The 5,255-nt window shown below is 35.8% G+C and overlaps 1 protein-coding gene across 1 annotated transcript in view; it reads left to right on the top strand.

Moving 5' to 3' along the window:
* The window catches only part of LOC106868515 (serine/threonine-protein kinase H1 homolog), a 109,030-nt gene that overhangs the window by 103,423 nt on the left and 352 nt on the right, over positions 1-5,255 (top strand). The window lies entirely within an intron of this gene.

The following is a 5,255-nucleotide window of genomic DNA, read 5'->3' as shown; positions in this document are numbered from 1 at the left end:
CTACCATGGCTTCTATACATCTCCTTCCTAACATTTCCTGTCTAATTTTACTCCAAATACTTTTAGTTTATACAGTTTTTCTTCTTTGTTTCCCTTCCTCTTCCCTGATCTCATCAAAAGTCTAACTATTTTTGTTGAGTTGTTAAATGCTTGTCTCCAGAAGACTTTCAACCACTCTGCTGCTGCTGCTGCTACTGCTACTACTGTCCCTGCCCCACCTCCCCATCACAGCTGTTGTTATCTTCTCCAGCAACTTTTGCTGCCACCACCACCACCACCACCATCATCATTACTACCACCACTACTACTACTTTTATTTAACCTCTATATTTCTTTCTCTCAAAAATCCCACTCTGTCTTTTTCTTGGCTTCAACTCCATTCCGCCCATATTCTCCAGCTATTCAACTGTTTGTTGTTTGTCTCTTATCCAATTTTTAAATCTCTTTGCCATCCATTTTATTCTGTATCCTCTTCTTACCTATCCCCCATGCCCCCCCCCTCCGTCCCTCCTTCTCTCTCTCTCTCTCTCTCTCAAACTCCTTATCTACTTTTTCTCTGCTTATTTGTCTTCAACTAGCACTCTGTTACATTTCAGACCCTATTACACACACACACACACATACAATAAATACACAAGTCTCTCCCTTCCACCCTATTTCATTTCTATATTTCTTTTTCTCTTCTAATCTGTAAATAATTTTCATAATGTTTTTACTCTTCAACTTTGTATTGCGCTTGTCTGCACATATACTCACACATTTGTGTCGGTGCACGTGCACTCATACATTCACTCTCTCTCTCTCTCTCTCTCTCTCACACACACACACACACATAATTTGTCACTTTCTCTGTGGTTCTTATTATTTCTCTTGTCTCACTCAGCCTGACCCCACAGATTATCTATCACAAGACACAGCAGGTATACCAGTTTAACATTGAAGAAACGAAGAATGGTTAAGTCTTAAGAGGAGCAATCCTTCCTTCTTCCCAATGATATATAGATTCTTTAAACAATTCTTTATTTCTGGTGTTTCTTCAAATGGGCCAGTGTGTGAAGTAGAAAAAAAAAACCCTCCTCACCCCTGTTTCTCTCTGTGAACTATATAGTACAATGTAAAACCTAAATGAACATTTCTTATGAAATAGGGTTTGTGAGTGGGAATTCGTTAATCATTATTTAATTTTTAAATAATTTCAACAGTCATTTGTTTATCTAATAAAACTAAAGCCACGAATCCTCAGATAAAAGAACGGGCAACATTCAGGAGTAGTTTATACGTTTTTGAGTTCCAAAAACTACTAACAAATGCCTTTCTTATAATTTGTAGCTTATACTGAAATATGATTATATATTTAGTGCCAACTGGCAATATAAGCCAACATACTCAACTAGCTATAGAACTGACTGAAGAAGACAAAGCTAGTTTTTTATCCTGAATACAATAGTGACTGTTATTTTTACACAGATGTCTTTTTTCTTCTCCTCTTCTTCTTCTGTTAGTTTAAGCAAACATGGCAGTTATTATTCATCATACATCCTGTAAAGTCTGTGATGAGTGCTTCATGACCTCCCTCCCTCCCCCTGTCTCTCACTCTCTCTCCCTCTCCCCAAATAAAACAATTAAAAACAAAAAGAGAAGAAAAATTTTGTCTGCCTCTCTTTCCTCTTTCTATCTATCTATCTCTATCTATCCAACTTTTTCTTTTTACGCGCAGGCAGCGCACACACACAGACACACACTCACACGCTATACACATATTCAGTAAACATCTTTGAAACATTTTTTTTTTTACTTTGAAACTGGTTTTGATGTGAATAAATAAACATATGTTTCACCTTTTCTCTGTTCTTTCATTCTTTTGCTTTCCTCTTTTACTCTTTCCCCTTCTCCCTCCCCCCCCTCTCTCTCTCCAAACCACGTTGTGTGTGTGTGTGTGTGTGTGTGTGTGTGTGTGTGAGATCATCCAAGGCAGTTCAGCCAAAGTTTTGGAACTAAGAGAAAATGGTATAAGAGACCTGCTTATTGTTGTAGAAAGCCAGAGACAGGGTTGGGTTGACTGAAGAATAAAGAGATATCCTAATATCCTATCATAATTATAAAACTAGCTTTATCTCTTCAATTGGAAACAAAATCATGTTCATTGTGGAGAAAAGGTGATTTACAAAAGCTGTTGGTCTCGGAAGTCAGTGTACATCTCCACTGAGTTGGGAGTGAATAAATAATAGAATGAGGTGGGGGGAGAAATTATTACAAGACATTTGTGAAAGATTGGACCAGATAGGTTCCATTTCTTATTGATATTGGTATATGATGTACCTCCTATGTCTGTCTGCCAACCTCAAGCTATGGAGGCCCTAGAAGCAATAACACATTGCAGGGATATGGCAAGTTTTCAGTTTTTGGCAACATATTCTGTTAAGATGTTGTGAATGTAATTGGAATTATAGCTGAAGTTCTTCAAGCCTTTGCTGATACATTAAATCTGATAAAGATGTGAAGTGGTCATTGTAGATTGAAAATTATGGTCAAGGGTGTTGTCTAGCCACCCTAGATCAGCCCTGATAGAGTAGACATAAAGGGAAAAGCTTTCCAGCTATGACTTTTTTTTGTTCATGCGTTGTGTACTCCAAACTACATTATTCAAAAGATGGTAGAGTGTGGTTTGAGGGAAATTTGACTGTTATTTCTCACAGGGTGAGTGACCAACCACATAGATAAATTTCATTATAGGTGCTTTCGGTCAAAGTTTGTGTGGTAGCAGTAGAAGTTGTATAAGATTTGTTTGTTAGTGGTGTGAATGCTTTGAAAGGACAAATATGAGTTTTTGCTAATAGGGTTTTGGGGCTAAACATTTGTGGTGCTATTGGCCAGGATTAAATTTACAAGAAATGCCCGGTGTGTAGGTCAGTATTTCTTAAGATAGGGTGTACTCTCTACTAGTGGTACATGGTCATATTTTGGTGTGATGTAGGTTCCTTCAGAATGGGGTGTCTGCAAGTAGCAAATCATTAAAAGTTGGCACTAAGATCTAATTAAAATCGCTTTTGAATACATACACATATTCTCATTTGTACTTATCATCATAGGTGTTATTAAGTTATGTACCAAGAAATTCACACAAAATCCTAGAAATACTAGGTTTTACGAAGAACGAGCACAAGAAACTGATGCAGATTCTTCAAATCCAATCCATTAGTGACACAGTGAAGATTTGTAGGACATTCCAAAAGTTCTCCATCTGAAATTTTTGTGGGTGAATAGATGCACATGCATGGGTATGTGCATTGACAGTTCAACCAACTCAACTACATATTTGCAAACACCAGGAACTCTCTTAAAATCAAAATTTCTTGTCTTGTGTTAGCAACCAGTTTGAACTCTAAGAAGAATTAAAATAAAACTTAAAGAAAAATACACACACACATATATATGCTATATAGTAGCTTTGTCTGTTTATGGTGGGGACATACTTTTTGGTAAATTGAAGCAGAGTGTGAAACAAAAAGGGTTAAGAAACTGGTCGAGGCCTTTCAGTATTAAAGAACTTCAACCATAAGACATTATACTGTTTTAAGGAATGTACTAGAAATTGTTTGGTTAATGCTTTTCATTAAAGAAGTGTCAACTTACTTTACTGAGTAGTGGCATTTTCAGTTGGCTAACAACATGAGTTGCATGTTTGATATCAAGTGCTTCTTGTTATGTGGTTGATGTTTTTCATGAAGGTATAACAAATGGTAAGACAGTGTGATGGAACAAACCTTTCCCATCGCTATGGAAAATATTGATGTAAAATAATGATGATAATAATGGTGGTGGTGATCTACCCTATTATCAAATTAATTGTAACCTTTAATTTTCTCCTTTTCACTTGTTATTATAACTATTACCAAACCTATTTCTATGTTTGGTACTTAGTCCAGAAATAGAATAAATTTTCTTCTTTTTTTGTTGAATGCATTATTTTTTATTTTGTCAATTTTCCAATAAAACTACAAGATAATTTGTCTAATAATTTAATTTATCAGTAAATATTATATTTTACACTTGCTGCAACTGTTAGATCACTCACAATTTATTTCTATTTCTGTTCATCCATCTTCTCTGTTCACTATTCCTAGGAAGGTGTTGGAGTAGAGTCATCAGGCACATCTTCCATAGGGTCCTATCAAAAGCAACCACCATTACACTTTGTAGCTGGGTTCTCAAACTAAGTTATGAAGATGTAAACAAACCAGCACTGGTTGTCAAGTAGTGGTGGTGTGAGACACAGACACACATGCATGCATGCACGCATGCGCGCGCGCACACACACACACACATGGGGCTTCCATACAGTTTCTGTCTGCCAAGTGTTACTGCTGGTTTGAATGGTACTGCCCAGATGTTGAAACCATAGTGGCATTCATTAGGCAGCTGATGATGGGGATGTATATTTGATATGCTTGTTGTCTGTGAATCTTTAATATCGTAGGGTCTTGTTATTCTGAAGTTGCCCTTCATTCTCATAATGTTCAACTTGTCAAAAGGGTTCATGGTGGTTTTGTTGTTCATCTTATTACACATATTGATATGACATGATTGTCTTCATTGATAGTCTAATTTTGCTAGGATAACAATTAGTTAAAGCATGCATGGGCAACCTGCAGCCCTCGACATGTTGTTGGGTGGCCCTCGGTGAGTTTCTAGGTTACTAATTTGCAGCATAGCCTAAGAATAATGACATCTCAAATTCTACCTAATATTGAAAATATGGTAAAGCATGTGAATATGCAAAAATCTCGTTGATACAGATCATGAATTTTCTGGGTTTTTTTTTTTTTTACCTCACTATTTTAAACTGTATTTTATTTACACTAGTAATCATCATCATTATTATCATTAGGAAATAATGAAAGAGATGCCAGCTTAATGTAAACTTTCATACTAAGACAAATAAAATTAAGAAGAACTGCAAAAAATTCAGTGTAAAGTGGGCAAGTAATATTTCATGCATATGTTTTATCATGCGGCCCTCTTCCACTTGGAAATGGTATGATGAGACCCCCAGTTGACGAAAAGTTGCCCATCCCTGAGTTAAAGGCTTCTGGTTTTTAAAAAAATGCATAATATTTCACTCAAAAGTTTTACTTGTCTTTTGAGGAATTACTTACGTTATTTCCTATGTAACATTTATATTTTTTATAACCAGTTAATATTTTGTGCTTATTTCATTTTATTTTATTTATTAAGTTTTTTTTTTTTTTTTTTTT

This window comes from Octopus bimaculoides, chromosome 5 (assembly GCF_001194135.2).
Source record: "Octopus bimaculoides isolate UCB-OBI-ISO-001 chromosome 5, ASM119413v2, whole genome shotgun sequence".
Taxonomy (NCBI): domain Eukaryota; kingdom Metazoa; phylum Mollusca; class Cephalopoda; order Octopoda; family Octopodidae; genus Octopus; species Octopus bimaculoides.
The sequence above is the reverse complement of the archived record's forward strand: the minus strand, read 5'-3'. Positions and strand labels throughout refer to the sequence as shown.